Here is a 15,851-nt window from a genome sequence, read left to right as displayed (position 1 = left end):
GTAGGCCAAAATATCTGGAGGGCTGCAGTTTGGGGGTGCCTGCTGTAGTTCATGAGAGCTTAAGTCACAATCAGTTTCTTAGTCTTTCAGGTGCAACAAGACTTTTTGTTGTTTGTAATACAGTAAATTTTAGTCATCACCTTGTCATTAAAAACTCTAACTGCCTTGATTTTTCAGGCCTGTCGTGGAAAAAGTACAACCAAGCACTGAATACAATTCACAAATAGCCTCAGGACAGGTAAACCTGAGGTGGCGATAGCAAACCCGTGACTCCCCAGACTCCCACAATATCATGCCTATTCCTTGGCATTGACGGCTACAAAGAAAGGATACTTCTTCACTACCATTGCATCTTAAAAAGGTCCACCCAGCAGAGCAGGGCCTATTCCAGCTGGGGCTGGCCAAAGGGGGGAGGGTATGAGAGCTCTCAGAAGCATTCAGAGAATAAAACCAGTTTCGTCCACCTTGCCTTGAATGCCACCAATTTTATTTCAGTCAATGAATGTGTCTGGAGCAGCATCTGGTCCTGTCTTGCAGGACAGGTTTTGGCTATCACAGCCTGAATGTGTGGACGAAGTGCCTGGAGGGGAATGACCGATCGAATGTTTGCTCAACTTCTGCCCTTCATGGCTGATAGCATCTAGCTCAGTGGGGTGGACCTTCTGGGAGCAAGGGTGATTAATGCCTCTTTGCCAGATGCCTGGAAACAGGTGGAAACGATGATCTGGAAGTCAGCAATAGGCTGAATGAAGCCCAATCAATAGCCTGCTTCTGATTTTCTCTTTGCCCAGGCAGGCACATTAAGTGACCCATGAGAGCAGCAAAATAACCAGACTGTACAATGGCGATGGGATAAAATCAGGCCAAATCTTTATTGACAGCAGCAGGCAGGGCAAGGGTTGGCATGGCATTGGGTCCCAGGATCAGTTCATCATTCCACAAGCCCCATGTTGATGGAATGGATCCGCTGGGTTTGGGTCACTCCAAACCTGTATGACAGGAGCCAGCCGGTATTGAATCTTAGCGTGATGCAAGCCAAGCAAGCAAGGTCTCACTGGGGGACCAGGGTGCAGATTCCAACCAGGAAGATACCAAACCCATGCTTGGGTTTTGCTACAGTCAATCCTCCCCTTATGCCCCCCCCTACTATGTTGATCCTGACCAATGCCATTTCCACCCTCATACAAACCATGTTCTTCCGCCTAACAAAGGAAAACCATAATTTCACTGAGGGAATGGCGGGAAGGGGGGGCAACCCAACCAAGTGCTATTCAGGTTGAGAAAGAGAAAGAATCCTTTCTGGCCCTGTCAACCAGTGACCCAAAATTGCTCAGTGAAGACTCTAACCTGAGGGTGGGCAGGCAGGAAGCTCTCAAAGCAAAATGGCTGTGAGCTCTAGGGGAAGCAACCTTATATAGGCTTTCGCCTCCCCTCTTCAACAAGGGCTCATGAGACAGCTTTTCCCCATGAGCCCATCACACAGAGAAGATACTGGGCAAAACCTTGCACAGTATTTTGCTGCAATCTATGGGCCACAATCTAAGGAGTCTCGTGCTTATTGGGCATAGGACGGGACTTCCCTCACCAAACCTCTTTAGTGGCAGAAGGTGCTTTAGGCTACAAGAGGAATCGCAAATGATGCTGCCTTGTGACCTTACAGCGCCTGTGGAAAAGCTTATATTATGCTAAAGTTTTTGCTGCTGTTTTATGGAGTTTGCTTTATAAGTTTTAAATGGCTTTAGGTGTAAGGTATTGTTCTTTTGGGACCCAGGTGGCGCTGTGGTTAAACCACTGAGCCTAGGACTTGCTGATCAGAAGGTCGGCAGTTCGAATCTCTGTGACGGGGTGAGCTCCCGTTGCTTGGTCCCAGCTCCTGCCAACCTAGCAGTTCGAAAGCACATCAAAGTGCAAGTAGATAAATAGGAACCGCTACAGCGGGAAGGTAAACGGCGTTTCCATGTGCTGCTCTGGTTTGCCAGAAGCGGCTTTGTCATGCTGGCCACATGACCTGGAAGCTATACGCCGGCTCCCTCGGCCAATAATGCGAGATGAGCGCGCAACCCCAGAGTCGGTCACGACTGGACCTAATGGTCAGGGGTCCCTTTACCTTTTTTATTGTTCTTTTAGCTGGTTTTGTTATGTGTCACACTCAAAGAATTTTGTATGTCACCTGGAGACTCCTTCTGTGTCAAGCAACTAAAAATTGGAAAAATAACAACACTGTCCAATTAATACAAAGCAAAGCAAAAACCTTGCACTGTGTAATATTACATTAATAGATATTCCCCCTCTAAACTGCATCCTGAGTGGACGCTTCATTGCCTCATGCTAGTTCTAAAACACGTATCTCTGGAGCAGAAATTGTCCATTGTTCCACTGACAGTTTCCCATAAAAGCACAGAGTATGAGGTTCATTAGACCTCATGGTCTTAAGTATTCTCCAGCAGACTGTGAGGAGATACCTGGCACTACAGCTGGGTGATATCTGGTTTTATTGATATATCACACTGTCTGAAATAAGGATGGAACTATGTAGAGGCATTGGCTGGCTTCACAGTTTTCCCCACATTGTGATTTTTAATAGCGCATGCGCGCGCACACACACACACACATTTCAAAAATTATGTAACCAATATGATGATATGGACTTGAAACCGGTTGTGGACAATTTATTGCCCATCGCCAGCACACATAATGATTTGCAAAATATACCCAGGTAAAAAATTATGAAACTGATAACACAATATGGACTTGAAACCGGTCCCAAATTAAAGACTTAAATGAAAAATTGTTGTTTATGGATACTGCAAGGTTTTCACGAATGCACTCATAACTGATAATCTTAATCACCCTTTCTCTACATTTATGCTTTACAGAAAACACTGCATTAAAAATAGAGCCCCACCCCCCTCTCTTTTTTTGCTAACAATTCTAATATTTCATCCCATTTAATTTCTCATCTCATACATATATGTGCTGAATGTTTACATCTTCCACAACAGTGCACAAAACAGACATCTTAGGAAATTAGGTACAAGCACATTTGCATCTCAAAACAGGTCAAGCTAAATCAATTCCACATAAATTATGTTTGTTAGACACAGGGATGCTACGGGCCTAGGGGCACAATCTGTGAAATTAGGCACGCTTCAACACCCTTCCAAAATGACAAGGTAACTCTGCGTGATTGCAGAGACAGAAGAAAGTGCTGGTATGCAAACTTAAATCGTGCTCCATTCTTCTTACTGAAAAAAGCGCCAAATATATCAATGCCCCAAAATACTATGTATAATACATTAACTCCTCGTGTCTGAATATGTAAGGAATTGAAAGGGGCGCCTTTTTAGATGGCCAGCCCCTCAAGACTGGGACTTTACAAATACTAATAGCTGTATCCTATGAAGTCATTGAACAAGCAGAGAAACATCCACTTACACAATGGAATTTAACCTCTCTTGTTCCCCACATAGCCCCCCCCCCCATAAATGCTGTCTGGAGGTTCCTCCAACCCTCAGGATCAGATGCAGGGGACATTCTATTTCATGAGCAGAAGTTGTTCCACTTGTACAATGGCTGTCAGATTCTACCCTATATGGTGATGTGACAGAAAGGAAGGAGGGCGGAAAGTCTCTCTTCTATTTCCCTCACACACTTTTGCTGCTGTTCATATCACCAATTTAAGGGAAGGAATGGGAAAGGATAGTGTATTGGGAGGGGCTGCGACTGGGAGGAGTTGGCTGCCTTTTGAGGACCGGAGGCAGCAGAAGCAGGATACCCTGTTGATTTAAATCTGCGCATTTGGGAGAGCTTCTCTTCACCCTTCCTTGTGTTTCTTGAGAAGCCACCCATTGTACATGACAAACAGGTTTTTTTAAAATGAATTTAAAAGGCAGTTTCTGACATAATAAGCAGGTCTGCTGGTTTAAAGAATCAAAACAGAAAAGCACTGGGCATGCCTAGGGCAGCCAGTTGAATAACCACCACAGTGATTGTCATTTGATTTTAGCATCTGTAATTCTGTGGCGATGGTAAGACTGGCATTGCTTGAGCAGCTGCACCTGGGAGACCAAATGCCTATTTTGCAACACACGTCTGCTCTTGGAGAAGGGAAGCGAGGCTTACCTGGCAACGCCATTTCTCTTGGCAGGTTGGAAGACAGGGCTCCTAACACCCCCTTGCTACCTCTGGGCTGGGGAAAGGTTGATGCACCTGAAAGAAACACAAGTGAAACATGCTAAATTGGCATGCTTAATCTACATGTTTATGCTCTAAAATCTAGACTGTTGCATCTTGTGGGATGCTCTGCAAGGGGCTTCACAGGACCCAACCATCAGCTACTGGGCAGATGTTGCAAAGCCCACTGGAAAGCAATTTACACAGCCAGTTGGTTGGTGCTGCCTGCAAACTCCATTTGAGCTGAGCCAGGTTTTCAGGCAGGTGGGCATGGCTTAACTGAAATGGCCTTGCAGGCCAAATGGAGATGCCTGGCCAGCCTACTTAGGCCAACAGCCAGAAGTTCCCAACTCCAGTCCTAAAAATTCATGGAATGAATATTTTCCGAATATTCTTGTGGCCTGATATATAGCAAACTATTCCCCCCCCCCAAGATTCATATAAGTGACAATTAAATTAAGTCATATTACAGAGATCAGGTCAGAAGACAGCAGAAAACAGCAACACTATTTTTAAAGGATCAATCTGTTCAAATATATACATATGAACAGCTTGACGAAAAACAGTTACCATTGAGCTGCTGAGTAAAAATTGATCAATGATTTTGGAATGACTGACAAATCATATTAGAAAACTTGTCTTCAGAAACGACAATAATATTTGCAGTGCAGAAGGGTAGGAGTCTCAATTTGTTGATGAAAAACTGAAGGATCCTCCAGGAGAGGCACGATAACGACACAAGCTGATAATGAAAGGGTCACCCATGCAAGTTGCTTAATTAACTCTTTTTATGAAATGAAATGCTTGCAGTCAACTGTGAATTCTATTCCCACAGCTGCGAAAACCTGTCAGAGCACATGATGTTTCTATCACCAAGGCAAAAAAATAAATATTTTTTTTAAAAGTGGGTGGCGTAGAACTGTCAAGTGTAAACAGACACCATGATTTCTTATGGAGAAGATAGTTTCACTTCTGGTGGATTGTCCACTGAAAACCTATGGAGCAAATTGTATAAAGTGGCTGCCAGATCATCAACAATGATCATGCCACCACAAGATCCCAGATTCTGGACATGTAATCTCCCTTCAGTACTACAATAGCTAGATGGCCACATCCTTGCACTATATCCTCATTTATTTGTTACCTTCTACTATTAGTCCACTTGTCCCTGCCATAGAGAGGAGAGAACTTCCTTCTGACTCCCCTTGTCTCCCTGTTTCTGTCTCTGTTCGTTTCATCCCTAATCCCGATTCCTCACTCTTGTGCATGGCTGGTGCCATTTTGGGATGACACACGACAGCACTCACAGCCTCAACACTCAAAATAGAAGGAATAATGATGGGAATTCTGAAATAGGCGACTGTGTGTTAACCATATCAATCAAGTATGAATGATCAACTACTTGCATTTATATTCGCAGTCAAATATATTTGCAGTTATAAAAACAAAACAAAAAAAGCATTTGAAGTGGTTTGCAATGTAAAACGAGAGGGAAAGAAAACCCCAAGAAATTACAATCAAACGCAAGCTGAAACAAGAACATCGGCACAAAAGCCACATGGACTAAGGACGAGTAACGTAGATCTTTTCTATCCCATGGGCACCCTGCAAATTAAGTTATGATCTGATTGGGGGAAGCCCACATGATTAGCCCCACCCATGTGGGTATCATGTTCACACATAACTACATGGCAGCCAAGTGTGGCAGCACCAGAAAGCAGCTCTAATGCAGCACTCTGTGTGTGTGTGTGTGTGTGTGTGTGAGAGAGAGAGAGAGAGAGAGAGAGAAACAGACAGACAGACCGAACGAACAAACAAACAAACGAACAAATGAACAAATGCAGTGGTATAGTAGAGCAGAAAAGGGGAGGCAGAAACAAGATTACATCATTGGCTGGTGCATCACCTGCAATTACATCATCTGATGAAGCATCAAGGTAATGACATACCTCTGTGGTCTGACAAGTGAATGAGGTGAAAACAAGGCTTTCAAGTTTTACAATCATTTGTGACATATTAACACGGAGGGAGTTGCAGAAAACGAAATCAAGCAGCAGCTGGATAGTCATTTCCTCTGATGGGGTTTGGCTTCATGCTTGCAGCTTGAATAGTGACATGTGTGTGCAAGATGGCTTGCATTTCTAATTAAAACCTAAAGTTTGCATTTCAACTCAGTAATAAAGTAAAGTAATAAAGCTCAATGTGATTTTAAAGTTGAACCCATGCAGTCAGAAGCAAGCATTCCATGCAGCTTGCTACCAGCCAGCTATCCATAAGATTGTGGTCATCCCACAGCTCATTAGAGACGTGAACCTAGGTCCCTAAAGCTAAATGCCAACACGTTAACCCAGGCATCCCCAAACTTCGCCCCTCCAGATGTTTTGGACTACAATTCCCATCTTCCCCGACCACTGGTCCTGTTAGCTAGGGATCATGGGAGTTGTAGGCCAAAACATCTGGAGGGCCGCAGTTTGTGGATGCCTGCGTTAACCCCTACAACATCCTTTACCTGCATCAGCTGGTACCCTAATCAGCTGGGTGTGACAGCTTCGTTTTTTAGCTTTCCTTGGGGCATTGTGAACTTCTGTGCTTCAAAATTTACCACCACTCCATTACGAGAGAGAGAGAGAGGCCTTAGGAGCACAAGACATTGAACTTGTTCTAACAACCCAGTTTGCAACACAATTTAAGTTATTCTGTAATGCAACAGTGCTACTGTCAAACTGGGCCCCCCTCCCTCAAGAGAAGACATAACAAATCACTGAAGCTTTCAGAAATCCTGTAGAGTCTCATCAGCTGGTTTTCTGATTAAATACTTCTTTCTTGATATTGTCAGACTGTTGCAGAACCGTTTGACAATTCTCTGGCGAGCCACAAGAAACAAGATGTTTTGAACAAAACCTGTGGATGTTTTCTTCCTGTGGTGCTTTTGAAAGCTCGTCTTTGACAGATTTTGCTCCCAAAAGATTGATGTCATAATAGAAGTTACACAAAAAGAGATGATGAGAAAGAATACAATGGGTATGATATCCTTTTAAGAAACAAAACCAGAAAATATTGTTATTTTACCCTGGAACCTCCCTCCTCCCCACACCACCTCAAATAGATAAATGAAGTTCAGCACACACAGGATAGTCTCTTAATTTGGCTGGTTTTCAGAGGAGAAAATGCTCTATCAATACACCCACTGAAGCAATTTTGAAACCTGACTTCAATATTTAAAGCTACAGTGGTACCTTGGGTTACGAACTTAATTCGTTCCGGAGGTCCGTTCTTAACCCGAAACCAGTCTTAACCTGAGGCGCGCTTTTGCTAATGGGGCCTCCCGCTGCCACCGCACTGCCAGCACGCAATTTTCGTTCTCATCCTGGGGCACAGTTCGTAACCGGAGGTAACTACTTCCGGGTTAGCGGAGTTTGTAACCCAAAGCGTTTGTAACCCGAGGTACCACTGTACAATTATACACCTATACAGCTTTGTAACCCATGGGAAGGCTGATATTGCTACCCAACTTGCTATTTCTTATTTCAAGGCAACTCATGAAAATGCATTATAAACACTTTTACATTCCTAGACCCCTGCTGAAAACCAGGTGAACTCTACTTACCTGGTCATAAATCTATATCGAGAACCTTAATGCACCTTCATTTTTCTAATAATTGTTGAATTATGTTCACAATGCAACTCTCACGGTCTGCCTCGAGTGGGAATATTTATCCTAAGGATTATTGATTTATTTAAAATAATCATCCTTCCCTCCTTTGCCTTAGCCCCAAGTGTTAATAAACTCTGGTTTGTTTTTTTGAAAGAGGAAAGGGAAGCTTGTATTCAAAGGAAGGACTAGAAAGCATGAGTCTGATGGCTTTACTGCTTGTCTTCTAGGCACAGGGTCCAAGAGGTTTTCCATTTACCCTGCCACTTTCCTTGGGAATATTCACTCTTTGCCGCCGAATCAGAGCAAACATCAATCCGCAAAGGAAACTCCATTGACATTTGTTCCGATTCAGTGGTAAACAGTGAGTTTCCCCGAGGAGAAGCAACAGGACAAACAGACGTGTGGAAGAGAGGGGAAGGGGAACAAGTGAGTCTGATTCTTACCATGCATAGCTAACATGTCCTGTTCTTGTTGGACTCTAACTCCCAACAGGCAGAATAGTGTAAGGTTACCAGATGTCCCCGTTCCTGGATTTACAAATCAGTCCCCATACAAAATCCATTGAAATTGAAAAGTGCCCCCAGATTCATTGAAAAAATCTGGTAACCTTAGAATAGTGAGGATGGAGGATGTAACCCAACAACATCCACAGATGCTAGGGAGTTTTTGGACCATCTCTTCCCAACAGATTCCACAACATTACCGAACAGAGACTTCTTCTACAGCATTATTACAGTCTGTGTAATTCTATTTCTAATTCTCATTCTAACAAAAACCATCAGGGCTTTTTTTTCAGCCAGAACTCTCTGGAACTCAGTTCCGGCATCTCTCAGGTGGGACCTCTTGCCATTCTGAGAGAACAACAGAGGTGTTCATGGTACGTTCTGGCACCTCTTTTTTAATAATAATAATAAATAATAATAATAATAATAATAATAATAAATCATAATAATACAGTTCCATATTTAAGCATTGGGTTGATTAAATTCCTTAATGCTGACATGCATATGACAAACTGGATAGAGTGAGTGCCATAGGCTAATTGGGACCATCTTCTAATCACAGGCCATTTCACAGAGTTAATAATACAAAAAGCATTCATTAATTGGTAATTAAATATCCAGGATGCACAGGCTGTCAAAACTGGAAAGCCAAAATCATCCTTCATACACTCTAGCCCTCATTTCCAGGGCACACAACATCACTGCTGTGCCAAGCGAGACGGCAGCTTTTTCCAAGCTGAAGGAAGCTGGCAAAAAGCCAGCAACCGATTTAGCTACTAGTGTCAGCTTAGTGGCACAATGATTAGATAGATAGATAGATAATCTTCTTTCAGAAGGAGTAGTAAAGACCAAGAGCAATTTTTCCATGTTTGATTCATCAAATATTTCCAGGGAACACAAATTCATTTGGGTTTGAAATCTCCCATGAAAAACCAGTCTGGAAATCAATTCAGAAATCCACCATCATTTGACCGACCAAAATGTCACAAAAGGGGCAGTGCAGTGCAGCTTTGCTTACCAAAGAAATTGAGTGTAGGATCTTTCATTTAGTTCCAGCATTGTAATAAAGCCCCATGCTTGCTCAGAGCAGCACTGGGTTCTTTGCTGACCAGATTCCAGGCAGGCAGGGCTTCCTGAAGTAACCATGTGATCCTGCAACACTACTGAAATCTTGTCAACTGTGCATAGCTGCAAAGTCCCGGTTAGAAAAATACGGGATCAGCAGTGCCAACACTGGAAGTCGCTTCTACGCATGTCCAGACATGTGTAGAAGCAACTTCCGGTGCCGGTGCTGCCTGATTTCCGGTGCCCATACATGGGCAGAGCGGCACCGGAAGAAATCCGGGGGAATTACGGGATATTTCACCATTCGGGATGACAGCGGGAAACGGCTTTTAAAAACAGGCGTTTCCTGGGGAAAACGGGAGACTTGGCAGCTATGCAACTGTGAATGAGCACAGGCCTTTTCTATCGTTTTAAGGGGGGGAAATGCTCTTAAAGCAAGGGATGGGCAAATATGTAATCTTACGTTCTCTTGGTTTCTCACTTCTTTCACTCTTAATAATAATAATAATAATTTTATTATTTACACCCCACTCACATTTCCACTTTTGATTACACACACACACACACACACACACACACACACACACGGTGCACATGAAAATTCATCTGCATTTTAGCGTGACTTTCTCATAATATACACATTTGTAAATTTCTCCTAATATACACACCAGGCAAAACTCCACACATATTTCCACAAAGCAATTTTCCCTAACCTAGCGATTTTTGAGGATTTCTAAATTTCTAAAGAAGGTGGTCTTGCAGTGGATTGTGTCAGAGTGCGCGAATTAAGCAGGTTCAGCTTTAAATGTCAAGTCAGTCTGATTTCTGCCCCATTCCTACTTCAAACTTTAGGAACAGCCCACACTTCCTGACAGGTGGCTCCCTTGACTTGTAATGCCACCACACAATGTTTCTGTGGGTCTATTTTGTGTAGACAGGTACCGCCCTTGGTAAATACTCAGAGAATATCAGATACCATTATCCACAAAGATGGTTTCACCTCTATGGCTTGGGTCCAAAGATTGGCTTGTGTAAATAGAAGATATACCCCTTTGTGATAGCGGAGTCACTAATTTCCAACAATTCATTTACCATCTCAAGCTGTATCACCCTCCGTTTGTGGGCAAGGGGTCAGAGACCATGAGGGGCTCCAGAGGAAAAGGATCAGGAATTGTGCCTGGAAAACACTGTCCGTTATTTTGGATCCAAGCCTGTATTTGGCAGCTGTAAGAATTAATGTTAACAATGGTTGCTAATCATTAGGTGACTCACGGGTCAAGCTGAATGCAATATACCAAAAGCCAGTTTACCTGCTTTCAACAGAACTATTCCTATTTGTATTCTGGAACTGAAGTGCAAAGCCTTAATGCACACGCCGTGCTTTTGCTGGCTTCCACAAGCGAAGAAAGATTAAGAGCTGCACATAATGCATTTAGTGTTTCATTTACTAAAGTACATTTTATAATCCCATAAGAAAAGGATTTGATGGCACCCCTGACCTGCCAGGCAAACAGTGGAGGTGCGCACATTGTCCAAAGAACTTCTGCACACAGCCCCTGTCACACAGCCCCTCAAATGCTGCTGACCTACATTCCTCAAGGGGAGTCGAGGCTGCCAATCACTCCAAATCAGGCAACATTAGCCGTGATGCAGAAGACTTCACACAACGTGTCAGGTTGACACTAACTCCCCGTCATTTGTCTCCAAACACAAGAGAAATGTCAACACAATTTTCCAGAACTACAAGCATAAAACTATTTCCCCACTACACACACACACTTTATTTTCCCTTCTTTCCTCCCTTTGTGCATCTTGAGACATCTGTCAAGCTGCATAGGTGTGTTGCTTTCTTAGCATGTGGTTTGAACATAAATAAAGCACCACAAAAGTGAAGCCAGTTCCTTCCTTCATTCTTGAGCCTGGTTAATTCTGGGGGGGGGGAGGAATGAGTTGGCATCTATTATGGGTAGTGAAACCCCATTTTGAGGGGCCTCATCTGGAGCCCCCAAGCAAATGTTTCTCTCCTCCCCTGCTCCAGCCAGACCCCACCAATTTTGTCAGTGGCAGCAAAACAGAGGGCGTAACAATAACCCTGGGGTGGGCAGAGACTTATTGGAGGTCCAATAATGGCTCTCCCATTTCACGAGCAGTTTCATTTCATAAGGATCATTTCAAGGGAATAACAATGTCCACTAAACTATTTAATCATTAGATTTCTTACCTGCCCTTCACCACAAGGTCCCAGGGCAGGATATGACGATAAAATACACAAATATATAAAATATAAGAGTCATAAGTATAAAGCAAATGTAAAAAAAAACCACAACTGCAAACAGTTCAAAATGTAAAACAATTCCATATATAAAAACAATACCATTAGTGAAAGTAGGGAATCAAGAGATAAAAGGAACAACTGGCAAGTTTGGCCTTGGAGTTCAAAATGAAGCAGGGCAAAGGCTAATAGAGTTCTGTCAAGAGAACAAGCTGGTCATCACAAACACTCTCTTCCAACAACACAAGAGACGACTCTACACATGGATATCACCAAATGGGCAGCATCGAAATCAGATTGATTATATTCTCTGCAGCCAAAGATGGAGAAGCTCTATACAGTCAGCAAAAACAAGACCTGGAGCTGACTGTAACTCAGATCATCAGCTTCTTATAGCAAAATTCCAGCTTAAACTGAAGAAAGTAGGAAAAACCACTGGGCCAGTAAGATACAATCTGAATCAAATCCCTTATGAATACACAGTGGAAGTGAGGAACAGGTTTAAGGATTTAGATTTGGTGGACAGAGTGCCTGAAGAACTATGGATGGAGGCTCGTAACATTATACAGGAGGCAGCAACGAAAACCATCCCAAGGAAAAGGAAATGCAAGAAAGCAAAATGGCTGTCCAACGAGGCCTTACAAATAGCGGAGGAGAGGAGGCAAGCAAAATGCAAGGGAGATAGGGAAAGATACAGGAAACTGAATGCAGATTTCCAAAAAACAGCAAGGAGAGACAAGAGGGTCTTCTTAAATGAGCAATGCAAAGAAATAGAGGAAAACAATAGAATGGGGAAAACCAGAGATCTGTTCAAGAAAATTGGAGATATGAAAGGAACATTTCGTACAAAGATTACCATAATCAAGGACAAAAGTGGTAAGGACCTAACAGAAGCAGAAGACATCAAGAAGAGGTGGCAAGAATACACAGAGGAATTATACCAGAAAGATATGGAGGTTTCGTACACCCCTGGTAGTGTGGTTGCTGACCTTGAGCCAGACATCTTGGAGAGTGAAGTCAAATGGGCCGTAGAAAGCACTGCTAATAACAAGGCCAGTGGAAGTGATGATATTCCAGCTGAACTATTTAAAATTTTAAAAGATGATGCTGTTAAGGTTCTACACCCAATATGCCAGCAAGTTTGGAAAACTCAGCAATGGCCAGAGGATTGGAGAAGATCAGTCTACATCCCAATTCCAAAGAAGGGCAGTGCCAAAGAATGCTCCAACTACCGCACAATTGCGCTCATTTCACACGCTAGCAAGGTTATGCTTAAAATTCTACAAGGCAGGCTTAGGCAGTATGTGGACCGAGAACTCCCAGAAGTGCAAGCTGGATTTCGAAAGGGCAGAGGAACCAGAGACCAAATAGCAAACATGCGCTGGATTATGGAGAAAGCTAGAGAGTTCCAGAAAAACGTCTACTTCTGCTTCATTGACTATGCAAAAGCCTTTGACTGTGTCGACCACAGCAAACTATGGCAAGTTCTTAAAGAAATGGGAGTGCCTGATCACCTCATCTGTCTCCTGAGAAATCTCTATGTGGGACAAGAAGCTACAGTTAGAACTGGATATGGAACAACTGAGTGGTTCAAAATTGGGAAAGGAGTACGACAAGGTTGTATATTGTCTCCCTGCTTATTTAACTTATATGCAGAATTCATCATGCGAAAGGCTGGACTAGATGAATCCCAAGCCGGAATTAAGATTGCCGGAAGAAATATCAACAACCTCAGATATGCAGATGACACAACCTTGATGGCAGAAAGCGAGGAGGAATTAAAGAACCTTTTAATGAGGGTGAAAGAGGAGAGCGCAAAATATGGTCTGAAGCTCAACATCAAAAAAACCAAGATCATGGCCACTGGTCCCATCACCTCCTGGCAAATAGAAGGGGAAGAAATGGAGGCAGTGAGAGATTTTACCTTCTTGGGCTCCTTGATCACTGCAGATGGTGACAGCAGTCACGAAATTAAAAGACGCCTGCTTCTTGGGAGAAAAGCAATGACAAACCTAGACAGCATCTTAAAAAGCAGAGACATCACCTTGCCAACAAAGGTCCGTATAGTTAAAGCTATGGTTTTCCCAGTAGTGATGTATGGAAGTGAGAGCTGGACCATAAAGAAGGCTGATCGCCGAAGAATTGATGCTTTTGAATTATGGTGCTGGAGGAGACTCTTGAGAGTCCCATGGACTGCAAGAAGATCAAACCTATCCATTCTTAAGGAAATCAGCCCTGAGTGCTCCCTGGAAGGACAGATCGTGAAGCTGAGGCTCCAATACTTTGGCCACCTCATGAGAAGAGAAGAATCCTTGGAAAAGACCCTGATGTTGGGAAAGATTGAGGGCACTAGGAGAAGGGGACGTCAGAGGAAAAGATGGTTGGACAGTGTTCTCGAAGCTACGAACATGAGTTTGACCAAACTGCGGGAGGCAGTGCAAGACAGGAGTGCCTGGCGTGCTATGGTCCATGGGGTCACGAAGAGTCGGACACGACTAAACGACTAAACAACAACAACAACCATTAGTGAAAAACAATTCCATGTATGAAAACAGTTAAAAGTTGTTCCACTACAGATGCAGACTGGGATAAATATCTCCGCTTAAATGCTTCTTGAAAGGGGAAGGTCTTCAGAAGACATCAAAATGACAACAGAGATGGCACCTATGCAATATGTAATGGAAGCGCTTTCCAAAGGTAAGTGTCACCACACTAGAGGCCTGATTGCTGTATCGTCAGGAACAGAGAATAGGATAGTTGTAGCAGCAGGTATTCCTACTGAAAACATATCAACTGGCAGCTGGGCTGCTGGATTAATGGGTGTACACCCATTGTCTATGCCAGGCATGTCCAAAGTCTGTTTTGGGGGCTTAATCCAGCCTGCTGGTCGATTTAATCCGGCACCCTAAAAAAAAATCAGCAACTTTGGTCGGCCCTCACACATGTTCACTTCATCAAATCTGACCCTCTTTGAAAAAAGTTTGGGCACCCCTGTGGCCCTACGCGAAACCTACCGTGTTTCTCTGAAAATAAGACACCGTCTTATATTTATTTTTCCTCAAAAGAGAAACCGGTTTCATTTAATTAATATAAAGTGGTGTAAACATGATCAATCAATTAACGGCTAGTTGCTTATTTGGATGACAGGCCTTGCAGAAATAGGCATGTAGCATTTTTTGATGCTGAATGGATAATTGGCCCAATGATAGATACCACTTCATCAGTGCTGCATCTCAGGATCAACACAGGAACAATAATCTGCACTAAGGTATCTGTCAATTAAAGGCAAATCATTCTCCATTAATTATTGTTGATGTGTGGCTTATTTTTTTGCATTGGAGTCAGACTTCACTGGAGGCTGGTATTTTGCAAAATACCAATAAATTACCCTGATGGATTTCAGAATCAGGCCACAGTGAAGTTTTTAAGCTGCCCCTTCTTCTTGATTATAAAGACATTTTTCATTTTCAAGTTGATATATTAACGTATCATTGATGCCAACATGAGTCGGCAATACAGTGACAGCTCTTTCAACATGAGCAGCATTGTACTACAAAATAATCTACTGAATCTGTGGTTTCCCATGCAACATGAATCTCAATTACAGTCCCCTTAATTGCTGGAAAATGAAAGCAATTGATTATGTCCCACAAGCTTCATTTTCTTCACCACCAGAAAGGATCTACTAGGTATACAGCCTTTTTTTTTAACCTGTAAAATAGCCAGCAGTTTGCATAAATAAAGAATATGCATTTTTACAATACTAGGCAGAAAACTAAACAAAAGCTGCTCCACACACCCACACCCAAATTTGTGTGACATTATTACTAGCTTCAAAAGGCATTTGGTAACATCAGATTTTTTTTCTGACGTGCCAGTTCTAGGTTAAAAACATAAGCTGGACTCTGGAGACTTATTTTGAGGTACAGCCAAGAACTAAGGCATGGCTGGTGGGGTTTCTGGTTATTTTCCTTTGAATGGTAGACACACACACAAAAAATTTCCAAGGCATTTTACAGCTGCTTCTGAAAAACTCCAAAAGGGATTAGCCACATGGCACTAAGCAAGGGAGCGCTGTTTATGCAGGGAAAGCCCAGAGCTCCCTTGGGCACAGGGAGCTGGTTGTGCAGTTCTTTGGTTCCAGGCCAAAGTTACAAGTTGAGAGACACAGACAAAAAACAAA

At 43.0% G+C, this 15,851-nt stretch overlaps 1 protein-coding gene across 1 annotated transcript in view; it reads right to left on the bottom strand.

Annotated features, from left to right (window-relative positions):
* LOC118096596 (phospholipase A2 inhibitor alpha-like protein) overlaps positions 1-15,851 on the bottom strand; it is a 248,253-nt gene that overhangs the window by 106,574 nt on the left and 125,828 nt on the right. The window contains exon 4 of the mRNA XM_088670140.1: positions 4,123-4,209. The gene's annotated coding sequence lies outside the window, so the exon portion shown is untranslated. The remainder of the gene's footprint in view (positions 1-4,122; positions 4,210-15,851) is intronic.

Source organism: Zootoca vivipara, chromosome 5 (assembly GCF_965207765.1).
Source record: "Zootoca vivipara chromosome 5, rZooViv2.hap1.1, whole genome shotgun sequence".
Lineage (NCBI taxonomy): Eukaryota > Metazoa > Chordata > Lepidosauria > Squamata > Lacertidae > Zootoca > Zootoca vivipara.
This window is presented reverse-complemented; position numbering and strand designations above follow the sequence as displayed.